At 47.4% G+C, this 15,353-nt stretch overlaps 1 long non-coding RNA gene across 2 annotated transcripts in view; it reads left to right on the plus strand.

Annotated features, from left to right (window-relative positions):
- The first annotated feature begins 1,763 nt into the window (after positions 1 to 1,763).
- LOC144372126 (uncharacterized) overlaps positions 1,764 to 15,353 on the plus strand; it is a 47,678-nt gene continuing 34,088 nt past the window's right edge. The window contains exons 1-2 of one of the 2 annotated variants that reach the window (XR_013432183.1): positions 1,764 to 1,879; positions 4,196 to 4,344. This is a non-coding gene — a long non-coding RNA (uncharacterized LOC144372126). Of the gene's footprint in view, positions 1,880 to 3,962; positions 4,345 to 15,353 lie in introns of those variants that run through there. The other variant, XR_013432182.1, reaches the window with a different exon arrangement.

The raw sequence follows: 15,353 nt of genomic DNA on the forward strand, positions 1-15,353 counted from the left end.
CTATGTGGCCAGGTGGGGCCCCCACACCCTACACAGAATATTCCCAGCTTGCACCCATGGCTTAGACCTCTCTGCATATGTCAAACCTCTATAGTAAGGTAAGTGACAAGTAAAAAATAACCCTAAAAAGAATATGGTTTCTACATGACTTCTGTGGAAAGAATTATGAACCATATTGCAAGTCCTTTTAAATAAACACAAACATCTGGAATGGATAATATTTTCCTAGAAAGTTTCTCATCAATTCTGAACCCAGAAAAGAAAATTCTAAACAGGCCACTTATTAAAGAGCAAAGTTGGCACGAAATAGCTCCGGTTGTCTTGCTGCCCTCTCCCAACAAAGAGAAATGGAAAATGCATCAGGCAGAGCCAGTTTCAGGGAAACTTCTACCAGATTCTCAGGATAGGCACCTGCAAGGTATATGGACGGCCCGAGTATAGAGGAAGGGGGAGGGCTCTTTGGTAGTGAGCAACTGTGTCAGTAACAACTGTGGTTTGCACAAGGCCTTGCACAAGTGCACACCTCACAGAGGAGACATGTTAGTGCATGTTAGTGTCAGCATGCTAGGAGTGAATGTCATTGGCAAGTTGAAATACATTGTCTTGGTCCATCGGTAGCTGCTATCACAGAACACCAGAGGACAATAATTTATAATAAACAGTTATTTCTGCCACCTACGTTTCTGGAGGCTGAGAAGTCCAAGGTCAAGGGACCACATCTGGCAAGGATGAGAAGGGTAAGGGCACCTGAGAGCTGCACTGAGGAGTGGCCAGACTTTGTTAGCAGACAGCCTCTGAGCTGCAGCTGCGGCACAGTTTCGGGCTCCTTCTAGGCTGCTCTTTGGAATCCTGGGGCCTCCTTAGCTAGCCCATGTCTGGGTGGAGAGAAGAGGTTAGCTCTGAGTGCATGTCCTCTGGCTCCTGAGGTCCCTGGCCAGTGGCTGGCCATTGACAGTACCCATTCTCAAGCCTGAAATTACTGGGACTCCTCATATCCACCACTCCCTAACCCTCCCACCCTGATGTGTCCAAGTGTTATTACAGTTCACTTTCCTCCTGGAGGAGGCCTTCAGCTTCTGTATTCTATAGAGGAATCTGAAGTAGCAAAAGAAAGAAAATACTGTGACTGTTCATTCAAAGCAGTGGCAAATTTAGAATATGTTCTTTCCAGTTACTGTGTCCCTTTTTGCCCCAGAGATTTTGGTGTCTCTCCACATTATTCCCAGAATGACTGTGACTCCATGGCTAATCTGCAGACAGAAGTGTTAAGGAAGGGAAAGGGTGATTTTTGCAAGAGGTAGCATGCTGGTGGCCTTGCAGATTCAGGCTGCTGGGATTCCCAGGAAAACAGCCCCCCGTCCTATGTTCCCTAGCAGGAGGAGGGGATTGGGTCTGGGGAACCTTTGAATGGTGCTTTTGGGACCTCTGGGGCCAGGCAAGGTTCTAGGCTCTGTGCTGTCTGTAAGCCTGCAGAGCCCCCTGCACCTGCTGACCCTTGGCCCTGTGTTTTCTCGCAGCTGGAGATGGAGCTGAAGATGCTGAAGTCCCAGCCGGGCTCTGCTGAGTCGAGCTTCCCGTTCTGCAGAGAGGAGGTGGATACACTCAGGTACGCTGTGCTGGGGCTGGGGCTGCTGGCAGTGGGAGTCTACTAGAACCCCTTCCTCCACTGCTTCCTGGATGGCATTTTGTTCCTCAATCACATTCCATCCGCTTGGGTTCCTCTGCAGGGACACTCATCTCCACTGGGCTGGACCTGTTCCAGTATCCTTTTCTTGGCCAGCACTGGCAGACAGCTGGGCCTTGCAGCCTCCCCCATGTTCAGGAGCTCGCAGACACTCTTGTCGGGCATCTGGTAGGACCTGCCTTTGCTGCCAGCAAGGTAAAGCAACAGGCCCATCTTCTTGGCTTGTGCAACTCTAGAGGCAGCAAGGAATTTATGAGCAGTGGAATACTGGGAGGTGCAGATGAGGAGAACTGCTTACAGAAGCAGTAGCCCGACCAGATGTGCTTTCTGTTGTCAGCTGGGCACCTTTGTCTATTATTCAGGACGCGCTCACTCTCCCTGAGCTACTGTTTTCCTAGATGCGCTTCCTGCACCTCCGCCATCCAGCACCCCTCACTTCTCTGTAAGCAGAGACCGCGGGCTGAGATTGTTCCCAGATCTTATTTCCTTTCTCCCCAAGACATGTCAGGGTCCTAAAGGAGATCCAGATGTGTGAGTGGGGTGCTGAGCAGCCCCTCCTGACTGTCCCCTGATGCACACTTCAGCCCTACCATTCAGTTTCTAGTCGAAGTGGCAAGTTTCCAATTCTGGAATCTCTCATGGGAGACAGCAACTGTGGATGCAGAGTGAGTGTGGCTGAGTGGCCGTGCCTGGGGAGCCTCCCTTCTGCCCTAAGTGTATGCCATGGACCAAGTGTCTGGCATCCAGGGCTTCTCACCCAGGGAGCTGTTTCTGGTGAGTGAAATGAGAACAGACCTGGGAACCAGGACAGCCCCAGTGAATACCAGGTGGCCCTTGGTGAGGCCACTGGTGCTGGAGTTTTAATGGCCCTCCCTGGGTTGTGCAGCCAAGGCCCAGCAGACTGGGACAAACCCTGGTACCCAGGGCTAAAGTGGCCTCAGCTGTTTCTCCCCTGTGGGTTCCGTTTTCTCGTGGGTAGTGTATGGATGACCCCAGCTTTGCAGAGTTGTTGAGTAAAAGCAAGAAAATATGTGCGCTGCCTCTGGTCCAACCAGGCCCAGAAGTGTTGAGCCAAAAACAGTTATGGTCCCTTCCAGGTTTGAGGTTTCCTCCCTCATTTCTGAAGCATTTCTAATATATGGACGGAGGCCTTATAAATAGCACTTTGGAGACCTGCCAGTTCCCAGGCTGTTTGTTTTGAGCTCATTCCGTCATTCACTTGGTAGACACCGCGTGTGCGCCGTGGGCACCATCAGGGCTCAGCACTGAGGATGATGGAGTGATGAGCAAGACGCACACTCTCCGTCTTCATCAGTTTTGTGGTTTAATGGGGACTTGGGGGGACATTATTCACAGGCAATCCTGGCTCTGTAATTATGGATGGAGAGGAATGTGGTGGTGCTGTGAGAGCAGGTGTCTGGGGGCAGGGGGCTCCCCTCGGAAATACGTTTGTGTGTGGCCATGGGTTAACCATAGGATGGCAGGGGAGCTGGAGGCCAGGCCTGGGCCCCAGTGAGGGTTTGGTCTTTATTCTCTGAACAATGGGAAGCCATTATGTGTTTGAAAGTAGAAGAGCAACATGATTGAATTTGCAGCAGCCAGCACCACTGGCCTCCAGGGTGGGCAGCTCTCCCCAGCTGAGTGCCAGGCAGCATCTGCTGTGGGACACCCTTCCAAGCTGAAGTGACTGTTCCCAGCCAGAGGAGGGCCGAGCATATCTCCTATACATATACCCCTCAGCTCATGGAGCAGCCCTATCTGTGGTGAAGAGCTCATAACACAGAGGTGTGAGTGGTGGTGGTGGTGTGTGTGTGTGGGTGGGAGAGTGTTCAATGCAAGAGGCATTTGAATGAGACTGGGAGGCCCCAAAAGATGGCTAGCAGCTTAGGAGTGCATGCCGCCAAGGGCCACAAAGGCAGGAGAGCTCAGCTGGTGTCTGCCATGAGAGGAACAAGGGCCAGGAGCTGGCCGTGGAGGAGGCATCCAGAGAGTGCTGGGCTGATGGAGGCCCCAGGTCAGCTCTCATGGAGGAGGCACCAAGTGCTCAGGAATCAGCATAGTTGGCCCCTCACCTGACAGAGTCCTTAATGCCATGCAAGACAGGTATGTCCTGTGGTTGTCCCCCCCCCTTCCACCCCATGTCCCTGGGAATCCTGTTATCAGGTGATGCAGTGAAGGGATTGGATTTGGGTGTTGGCAGGTGCGCCTCAGGGTGTTAGCCAAGGGGGCAGAGGACAGTCTGCCCCAAGGGCCTGAGGCTTTCAACATGGGCCAGCACTGTGTTACTCAGCTCTCCTGTCACAGACTGGCATCCTGTCTTCTGCCAGGACTCTGGCTGCCCACAGCTCTCATGCTGCGGCTGACAGGAGCATGGCCAGGCGTGGGTGGGGCTTGTGTGGGCTGGAACGCTTTGGGTTTATTTTTTAAACTTCAAGAAAGAGCTTTATTGTTGACATCTTTTGCTCAACGATCAAAGCTTCTTGTCCCCATTGTCTCACTTGGAAAACGCAGCTGTGGAAAGAAGCAGCTTCGTGGCTGGCCGCTGGGAGCTGGTCGGCATGTGTCGAGAGGCTTTGGTGGAGTTTTGCACCACAGTTTTGCAGCAGCACTTCTGACTTCCAGCCAAGGAGCAGCTGAGGGTGGAGATGGCTGTCACACAGGTACCTGCATCTGGGTGGCTGCTCCACACTTGGGTCATGTGTGACAGGCAACCCCAGGTGAGCAGGGGCTCTGCGTAGTGCACTCAGCCAGGGAGACAGTGTAAAACCAGGACTCACAGAGCCCAGGTGGCTCCTCTGGCTTCTCAGGGACAGATTCCTGTGCAGGTGGGGGAGTCCTGCTTGGCCAGGGTGCTGACCCGCCTCTCCTTCCACAGACCTGTCTCTCTCTTAAGGTCTGTTTCTTCTACTGGGTGGGCTAGCATCTCTGGCGCTCCCTGCCTCTGTCCAACCCTGCAATGGCACCCCCTGTACCTTCTCACTTTCCTCCCATGACCCCAGCCATCCAGGCTCAGGGCAGGCACATGGGTTGTGCCTCAAGTGTCCCATAGCATCACAGGTAGGCTTGGTGTTCTTGAGATAGCCATATTTGTAGCTCACTTTTGTCCTGAACGAGGAGCATATTGTTGTAGTGAGTTTTCTTCAGACAACATCAGGCAGCCCTCTGGCTGGGAAGTAGTGATAGAGGGGCTGGGGCCAGCTGAACGAGCAGTGTCTCTAGACACCAGAAGCATCTGCCCCAGCTCCCCTGGGGGAGACACCAGTGCTGTCAAGGCCAGAGGGCTCGTCATTGTTTCCCTGCAGCCGCAGAAGAGAGGGGAGACTTAGATGACCCCCTTTGAACAAGGGTCTGTTTCTCCTTTTGATTCTCACTTCTGAGGTTGAAGTGCTTTTCCTTCAGTCCTCTGAAAGTTTCTGAGGAGTGGTTTTTGAAGTGGTTGGTTCAGAGAAAGACAGTGGACACGAGGGCCCTGCTGCTGTCAGCCAGCCTTTCCCCGTGACCACAGTTGGCCAGCTGGTCACAGGAGAGCTGGTGGGGGAACGAGGGGGACAGCACTGCCAACCTGGGTACTGGGAGTTCATATGTTTGTGCATTCACCTAGGTTACATTTGCTACACACAAGAGAGTAGACATACTTACTTGTTTTGTGTGACACACATCCCTCACACCACATCATCTCAGCACAGAAAACGGAAGTGTCAGTACAAATTTAAGTAGCAACAGCTGAGGCCCTTTCAAGTGGAACAAATCTGGATTCGTTATTTTCTGCTGTCAAATAGCAGCTCTGGCAAATCCTAAATGTTGTCTGTGGATTTAGCAACTGGGTAGACTTTCAGTGATTCCAGAGGCTCGTGTGTCTGTGCCAATGCCTGTTAGTCACACTCCGGAGCCTCTCCGTCACGGCCACGCTTACTGCCTGCCAGGTCCCACGGATGTGCTGGCTAGGCCCCAGTCCACGTGGGCAACCCCAGGCTTTGGGGGCTGAGGGAGCCCTGCCTGCTGGTGCTGGAGATGTCGGAGGATAGTGTGGTACTCTGCAGTACCCACTGGTACCCTGGAGCCCTGGCTGCACATTTAGGAGTGAGGTTGCAAGCACCTGGCTAGAAACCTGGGATTTGTCCCCGTGGCTTTGCTAAGGAGATCCCAGCTGGGGTCTTTCACTTGGTGCCCTCAGAATTATTATTCTTTGGTTTCTTCTCAGCCTGGCATATCTTTGGAGACTTGGGCCTGGCAGATATCAGCCTGTTACCAGCTCCTGGGAGCTGGGTGGGGGATGGTGCTGGAAGCTCAGCATCATGGTGGAACTTTAATGTCCCATTGACCTGGGGGATGGGGTCATCCTGCTGTACCTTAGCAGAGGACTTATCCCCAAGCCCAGAATCACTGTTCTTTGAAGAGGAGGGGCCTGTGGTACTCGGCAAAGATGTGGCATCACTGGCGTGAGGTGAAGCTAGGATGAGGGGTGCCAGTTTTCAAGAATCTTCAACATCCAGTTCAGTTCTTCGGCAGTCCCCTTTCTTCCCAGGTCCAACTCACACCTGCAGACCTAGACACACACAGCCAGCTGGTGGAGGATGCCTTGCAAGATGGAGGAAGGCAGTCCAGTGGGGACCTCAGGACTGGGGACAGTGAGGTGGTAGTCCCCTGAGTTCCCAGAATACCAGCTGTATGTCCTGGACATGGAACCCTCAAAAGGTTGAATGCACAACCAGCCATAGACATAGACCAAAGTCTCCAAAGACGTTCACTCCCCCAGCCACAGGGGTGCCACCTGATAGCGGGTAACCTTGAATATGCCTTTCTGACTTTGGCTGATGCCAGGGAAAGAATTGTTCTCCACCCCACTGCCCCACAGAGCCCCTGCCCAGTGAGTCTACTTCCTACCCCAGCCTTCACAAGTGCCCCTGCCTGGCAGTGTAGCAGGGCTGAGTAGGTGGGCAGGCTGTGTCCCTGACTAGGATTGTCCTACCTTGGTTGAGTCAGGCTGACCAGGTAGCTGAGCTTCTATCCCCATCTGGCACTGGAGAGACAAAGGTAAAGGGGCTCCTTACTGCCCTCATGAACCATGTCTGATGCTAGCAGGCATCTCTGCCATTAGGATGGGAGGCCTTTTTTCTGCAGGCATCCCACTTTGTCAGGTTGGTATCAGCAGGGCCCATGGCAGCCCTGCACCTGCCCTGTCGCGTGTATACACGCCATTCAACAGAACTTCAAAACACAGGAAGCAGAAGCAGATAGAACTGAGGAGAGAAACAGACACTCAAGCATTTACAGAGGACACCCATGCACTGCTGTCCACAGTTGGTGGGGGGCCAACAGAAAAGCAGCAAAGATCTGGAACTGAATGTCACTGTCAGCTAACAGGTATGGTCAGTGTTTGCAGAGCACTATCCATTCTCTCTTAAAGTCCACTTGGCACATTTACCACAGTAGATTTTATCTTGTGTCACAGAACAAACCTTAGCAAAATTAAAGGAATCATATTCATGTACAGTATGTTCTCTGGCTACATTGAGCTCAAAGTAGAGGTCAATAACAGAAAAACAACAGAAAAATCTCCAAACGATCAGAAATGACACAAAATCTCCAAATGTGCTTCTGAATCCTCCACATGTCAAAGAGAAATTCTCAAGAGAAATATACACAACTGAGTGATAATGAAAATACAAAACTTTGTCAGATACAGTGAAACCAGCACTGAGAAGGAAACTTTCAGAGACATTCACATTAGAGAAGAAAAGAAGACTCTTATTTATGTGCTAATTGTGAGAACCTGAGGGAAGAGCAGAAGCAGCTTAGAATAGGCAGAAAGAAATAATGAAGAGCAGAAAGAAATGAAATTGATAAAAGAAATAGAACGGAGAAAAAATCACTGAACAAAATGCCATTTAAAAAAAAATCCATAAAATTGATAAACTGCTAGCAAAACTGACAAGTATTAAGAAGCCACAAGACACACATCATCGGTATCAAGGCTGAAGCAGGGGCTGCCGCTGTGGATCCTGTAGTGTCACAGGGCACGGCAGACGGCTTCATGCTCAGAGACTCATTCACTTTGGAAGCAAGAGATCAGTTCTTCAAAAACCTTCAACTACCAAATATGAAGTATGCCAAATATATATACCAAAATATGAAATACATACCAAAAGATATGTACCAAATATATACCAAAAGATGAATAGATTATCTGAATAGTTCTAGGACATTAAAAACCTGAAGCCATTATTAAAATGCTCCCAAGAAAGGTCTCTGCAGGCCCCAGTGGTTTCCCTGGGGAATTCCACTGAACAGCTAGAGAGTTTTTGGTGGCAGGTCACTCAGCCTCGTCCAGGAGACAGAAGAGGAGATGGCCAGGGTGGGGAGGAGTGCCCATGTCTACCAGAGACAGCCGGGTGAGCCTGTTGGCATCTTGCTGGGGGGCAGGAGCCTGAGAGCCCGTGACCTGCAAAAGTCAGGAAGGCAGTGGCAGCTCTGCTAGCTAGCTCTGATGCCCCACTGAGGTGGACACCATCCAGGGAACTGAGTGAAGAGGGAAGCAACCTCCTTATATTAATCTACAAGTGCCTATGAATCATAAATATTCCTAAAATGCTGCCTTAAATGAAGGCCTTCACCCCTTCTCCAGCTCCAACCCCCTTCTTCCTGCTTTTAGACATCACCCCCCACCCCAGGGGACACTTCCTAAGGCTTGGTGGCATAAAGCCTCTGAGCTCATCCTCTCCTGGTCAGGGACTCAGCTTTTTGGGGTCACTGCCACTCACTGTCTGCTGTCTGACTTCTAAGGCTTTGTGATGTTGTCTCTGTTATTTTCTTGTCTTCAGCAGTAGGCCTGAGGAAAATGAGAAAGCCTTTACTTTTGATTTTGCAGCATTTTGAGGGAGTGCGCATTAATGAACCCGTTCAAGTCACTGTCGTAAAGCTCAAGGCTTTGTTTTTCCATTTCTGTATATATTTGAAAAGTGAAGCAGATGATTGAAGGCTGTTTCTCCTCCTTATGTTACAAATTAGCACCTTCTCTGCTTTCTCAGACCTTTTGTGTTGCCATATAGTTTGCTCCACTGTGTGGTCCATTAACCCCTTCTGAGCTTCAGTGACTTCGTGCTCTCAGCTATTCAGGAACCATGGCATCTTCATGGGCAAACTGCTGGCATGTTGGACTTAGGTGCTCTGTCCCTAGAGCCTATCTTTATTTGAAAACGGGAGTCTGGTTGCTTCCAGGATTCTGATCATTCTGTTTCTGAAAATGGTGACAACTACTCACTTTAGTAGTAGCTGTCAGTAGCAAAATTGTAATAAGTTGCCTGCTGCCGCTTATTTGGTGCACACCGTGGGCCACATCCCACATGTGCATTCTTGCCTTCTTACACCATCCCAGGACAGTTTCTAAGAAAGATGCTCACTTCATGGAGGCCTGGGTTCCATACAGTGGAGTACATCCATTTTCAAGCGTGGTTTAACCAGCAGTATTGAGAGTTGGGTGGTGGCAATTGTCTGTGAAAGAGCAGGTCTTAAGACACATATCATCTTCTGAACTCTAAAACAATGAGAAAAGCAGCTGGGTGTTATGGTGCACACCTGTAATCCCAGTGACTCAGGAGGCTGAGGCAGGAGGATTGCAAGTTTGAGGCCCTGTCTTAAAAAGAGCTAGGGATGTAGCTCAGTAGTAAAGCACCCCAGGGTTCATCACCAGTACCAAATAAAGAATGAAAAAAGCCAAATTCAGTCTACCTTTTCCTATCACTACATGCATCCATTTCTGCAGAACATCAGTGATCACTCTCCTCCCAACTCCACCCACACCATGGTCACGCTCTGAGAGGTGTGTACAAGATTATGTGATCACTACACAGTAGGTTTTAGGACATGTCCTAGGATCATCTTAATTTTTTTCAATCGTTATGTAGTAAAGTTACTGTTTTTTAATGGTGAATTTTAATCACCCCATAATCAGAGAACAAAATAATTTCGTCACCTCCCAAGCCCTTGCTCTCCCTTTTGCTCATTCCTTGTGCCTCTTGCTCCACCCACCACTGCTCTGCTCCCCAGCCCTGCTGTCCTGGGAGACAAATCCTCTGCTGTCACCTCTTGAGGCTTGCGACGTCCACACAGCATCACAGCATCACATACTTGAGCGTCCTGATTGCCAGTGTGCACAAGTCCACCCTTCTTGATCACTGTGACTTTGCAGGAAGCTTTGGGATCAGATGGCACGCATCTTCAGATTTACTGCTCTTTTCTGGATTGTTTTGCTGCTTCTGACATCTCAATAAGTTTTCCTATCCCTGAACACTAGTGTCTTAAATTTATTTGGGTTTTCTTTTAGCAGTGTTTGTAGTTTTTAGGGTCTGATCTAATATCACATTGGATAAATTAATTCCTGAGTATTTTGTTCTTTTTGATGCCATTGTAAATGGAATTTTCTTAATTTCCTTTTCAGATTGTTCATGGCTAGTGTATTGAAATACAAGTGATTTTTTTTTTTTATTTTGCATGTTGACTTTGGATCTTGCAGCTTTGCCAAATTCTTTGATTAACCGGGTTTTCTTCTTTCTTTCTTTCTTTTTTTTTTTTTTTGCAGATTATGTGTGGTGTTTGTATGGCATCTGTGAATACAACAGTTTACATTCTCTTGTGTGCTGGATGCCTTTTATTTATTCGTCTTGCCTAATTGCTCCGGCTGTGTTGAATAGAAGTAATAGAAATGGGCCGTTTTGCCTTATTCCTGATCTTAGGGGAAAGCTTGCAGTCTTTCGATGTTGGGATTGATGTCAGCTATGAGGTTTTGGAAAAAAATGCCCTTTATCATGTTGAGGAAGCCCCTCTGTTCCTGTTTGTTTTGTGTATTTCTTGTGAAGGGGAGATGGATTTAGTCAAGTGCTTTTTCTGCCTCCACTTAGAGGAGACTTTTATTCTATTAATGTTGGGTGTTACACTGGCTGGTTTCCAGATATTGAGACAGCTGTGCACACCTGGTAGCACCCCTTCCAGTTTGCTGAGTTGGGGTTAAGGATTTCATGCCTGTATTCATCAAGGTTGTTGATCTCAGTTTTCTTTAGCTAATCTTTGACTTCAGTGTGAGCATAATGCTGTTCTCAGACCAAATCAGGCAGGGTTCCCTCCTCATGAGCTTTCTGGAAGAGTTTGGGAAGTATTAGTGTTAATTCTTTGGATGTTTGGTAGAACTCAACAGTGAGGCAATCTGGTCCTCTTTTGATTACTGATATAATCTCTGTATTTTTTATGGATTTGTTGATATTTTCTATTTCTTCTTGTGTCAGTTTTGGTAGTTTGTATTTCTTGGACTTCATTTGTGTCTCAGTTATCACATTTGTTTTTATATGTGTTTATGTATTCTCTTATAATCCTTTTGATTTCAGTGAAACCAGTAGTAATGTCCCCTCCCTCATTTCTGAATTTCATAATTTGAATCTTCTCTCTTTTTTATTAGTCAATCTGGGAAAGATTTGCCAATTTATTGACCTTTTCAAATCATCAGCTATTGGGTCTATGTATTTCTCTATTGCATTTCTGTCCTCGGTCTTGCTCATCTCCACTCTGATCATTATTGTTTTTTTCTTTCTGCTGGATTTGAGCTAATTTGCTCTTCTTTTTTCTAGTTTCTTAAAGCCATACTGTTAGATTATTGACTTGAGAGCTTCCTTCTTTAATTTAGGATTTATAGCTGTAAGTTTCCTTCTTGGTTTTGGTCTCCAGGTATTTTCTAATTTCCCTTGTGAGTTCATCTTCAACCCATTGTTGTTTAAGAGTGTTGTTTAATATCCACCTATTTATGAGCTTTTTATTTTCCTTCTGTGATTGATTTCTAATTTCATTGCAGTAATTCCATTACATTAACAAGTTTAACTTAAGACTTGTTTCAAGGTTTTATATGTGATCTATTCTGTAGAATATTCCACATGCTCTTAAGAAGAATGGCTATTCTGTTGTTAGGTGTATGTCTTTATGATCTAAGTGATTTATAGTGTTGTTCGTCTCCTTTTCCCCACCTTTTTTTTCATTAAAGATTGGAACCAGAGGTCCTTTACCACCTGAGCCACATGCTCAGTCCTGATTGTTTATTTATTTAGTGGAACTGGGGATTGAACCCAGGGCCTCTTGTATGTGAAGCACTTGCTCTACCACTGAACTACATCCTTGGACTTACTTTTCATTTTTTATTTAGAGACAGGGTCTCACTAAATTGCCCAGGTTGGCCTTAAACTTGTGATCCTCCTGCCTCAGTCTCCCAAGTTGCTGGGATTGCAGTCATGTACCACTGGACCAGGCTAGTTCCTTTTCTTTCTTACTGATCTTTCTGACTGATCTGGATATCTTTCATTCCTTTTTATTCCTAAACAATATTGCAGGATTTTTTTTCTTTTTTTTTTTGTGTGTGTATATGTGTGTGGTAAGAACAATTAAAATTTGTCCTTTCAGCAGTCTTTACGTGTGTTTGATACATTTGTTGTTCTTGGCTGTGGTCACCATGGTGTAGAGTAGGTCCCTGAGCTTCCCACGCCTGTGTATCCTTTGATCAGCACCTCCCTCCCGTTCATCCCCCAGCCCCTGGTAACCACAGTTCTACTTCCAGGGCCTGCTGCCCTGGGTTCAGATTTTTTTTTTTTTGTACCAGATTGAACCAATTCATCTGTTGAAGGACACGTGGGTTGGTTCCATAGTTTAGTTATTGTGAACTGAGCTGCTATAAACATTGACGTGGCTGTGTCACTGTAGTATGTTGATTTTACATCCTTTAGATATATACCAAGGAGTGGGAGAGCTGGGTCAAATAGTGGTTCCATTTCTGGTTTTTTGAGGAATCTCTATACTGCTTTCCAGTGCGGTTGCCCCAATTTAGTTCTTTTCATTTCTCAACATGAATAGTCCTGTAGTAAATACGGTTGTGCAGATATCTCTATGGCATTCTCATGTCCTTTATTTTGTGCATGGATCCAGTAGTGGGATTTCTGGATCATATGGTAATTCTATTTTTAATTTTTTGAGGAATTTCCATACCTTTGTTCATAATGGCTATACTCATTTATATTCCCACCAACAGTGAATACAGGTTCCCTTTCCTCCTCATCTTTACCAGCAGTTGTTATCTTTTGTCCTTTTGAAAATAGCCATTCCAGCAGGTGTGAGATGATGCTTCTATGAGGTTTTGATTTGCATTTCTCTGATGATTGCTGACAATTGATAATGAGCATTTTCTCATAAACCTGTTGGCCATTCATATGTCTTATTTTGCAGTCTGCAATAGAAACCTTTTTCATTTCTGATATCATGACTTTGTGTCTTTTTTCTTTTTCAGCCTTGTTGGGACTTTACAATTGGATTGGTCTATTTAAAGTACTAGTTTTCAGATTCTTTAATTTTTTTTCCTCTATTGTTTTTCCATTTTCAATTTCATTGATATTTGTTTTATAGTATAGTTTTCCTTCAGCTTGCTTTAGGTTTATTTTTCCCCCTTTAACTTCCTAAGGTAGGTGCTTGTTTTCTTCCTCCTTTTTGTTTTTGACAGTACTAGGGGTTGTACCCAAATCTTCGCACATGCTGGACAAGTGCTCTACCATTGAGCTACTTCCCAAGCCCTTTTTATTATTTCTTATTTTGAGATAGGGTCTTCCTAAGTTGCTGATGCTGGCCTCAAATTTGCCATCCTCCTGCCTTGGTCTCCAATCCCCCTGGAAATCAGGGTACCTGGTGCAGGTGGTACTTGTGGTCTCCTGTGCAGGGTGCCAAGGCTTTGGGGCCGTGGGGCAGGGAGCATGTTGTTTGGAATCCTTATGTACAGCAGCCATGTCTCCTGCATGGGTGGATACAGATTTCCTATGTCACAGTCCAGTATGTCACAGTCTACTCTGTAGTTTGCTGCTCTTATCCCCCTCTTTTGTCTCCTGAGCTGTTCTTCCTTACATTGATACCTTGAGGGACCCAGGCTCCTAATGCCCAGCTGCAGGAGCTGCCCCTTCCTTGCAGGCCTGGGTCTTCTTATTGCAGAGGGTGCTTGGAAAGCACAGTGGGGTACCAGGTGTGGGTGCATACAGGCCTTCTCAGCCTGCCCACACCGCTGGTGTCCACACAACATAGACAGTTCTGTCCTTGTGCTGGGTCAGTTTCTCTTTGCTTGGGTCTGCGTGTACCGCATGCAGCTGGCCGTCTCGGAATCCCATCTTGGCACTCGTGCTCAGCGTTGCCGTATATTATTTGTTTCCTCTGTGTTGCCTGAGTCTGCTCACACCTCCTGCTTTCTGCTCGGTTATTTGGGCCACTTTTGGCGTTCCATCTAAATTTCACTGCGATGCCCTGGACTCTTTTCTCTGTTTAACTTTTGTGCTTACTCTGGGGCTCCAGGGAATGCACTGTGCCTCCTGGGTCAACTCTTTCCCATTGCAGTAAACCACAGAAGCTGCACCTCCTCATCAGTACTTCACCCTCATCCTTCAGCGCTCCACACTTAAGCCTGCATTGAAAAACCTCAGCTCTTGATGGCATCTGTCTTGTTTCTAGTCTTAACTCAGTAGGAGACAGCTTATTATATGTAACAGGTGGCCAGGGTCCACAAGGAGGAGGCCAGCTGGGCAGCACAATGAGCTTTTGAACAAATGTGCATAAGCGTGCAGTTCTGTATCGCTTAGTGACTGAATGTGTTCTGAAAACTGTGTCGTTAGCTCTCTTATCAAGAAGTGAACATCAGGCTGCGTTTATATGAACTGGAAGGCTGTGACATCACAAGGCAATGTGATCTTACAGGACCATCCCAGTGGCTCTATGGCACGTGACTATACTTGTTATGCGTTATTGCTTTTTTGCTCCCTCTCTCTCTGCGAGGTAATAGTTTGCCTGAAAAGGTAGGTTGCAACAGAAAGCACACCCTTTTCAAATGAGCAAACAAATTTGTCTTATGTGGGTCTGCCCTCTGACAGCTCGCTGGGATAGAGTGTGGCCAGCCATTCTATTCAGATATGTCTGTAGCTTCCAGTGTGGCTTAATGACATTTAGCCCTCAAGGCCTTCTGCCTATGCAGCTTCAGAATGCACACTATCCAATTTTAGCATGTCATCCTGAGGGGTCCTTCTCAGCTTCTCCTAAAGTAAGAAGTGCCTCCCTGCAGAAGATCCTTCTTGGAATGGCCCCAGAGGCTGTTTGTGCCACATGCCCATAGAGTCATCATGGGAAACCCTGCGGTACAGCAGCCAGAGTGTCAACCTGAGGCCATCTGCCAGGCCTTCTTCACCAGCCTAGTGATCAGGCCTGCCACATAACCTCACAAGTCTCAGTTTCCCTTTTTAAGCTGGGGAGTGACAGCAATGACCAAATAATGTATGTACTTCACATACGTGAATCTGTAGGTAACTGTCACCTGTGGCACATAGCACATCTCACCCTGCATGTTGTTTCCAGCAAGTCAGGGCTGCCTTGGGCTGCAGCCAGAGTCATCTGTGCTTAGGGCACTAGAGTGAGCAAGGATACCCCCTGACTCCTCGGAAGGGCATTTGGTGGGGTCCATCAGATGAGAGAGGTGCACACCCTCTGACTAATGGCTCTGCTTCTAAAAGCACATCCTGGGTTGGATGCTGTGCTGAGTTTTCACACACATGCACACCATGTGGGCCATCACCACACCTGGGACAGGGAACCCCCAAACATTTCCTCTTGCTGGGTT

This window comes from Ictidomys tridecemlineatus, chromosome Y, assembly GCF_052094955.1.
Source record: "Ictidomys tridecemlineatus isolate mIctTri1 chromosome Y, mIctTri1.hap1, whole genome shotgun sequence".
NCBI classification, from domain to species: domain Eukaryota; kingdom Metazoa; phylum Chordata; class Mammalia; order Rodentia; family Sciuridae; genus Ictidomys; species Ictidomys tridecemlineatus.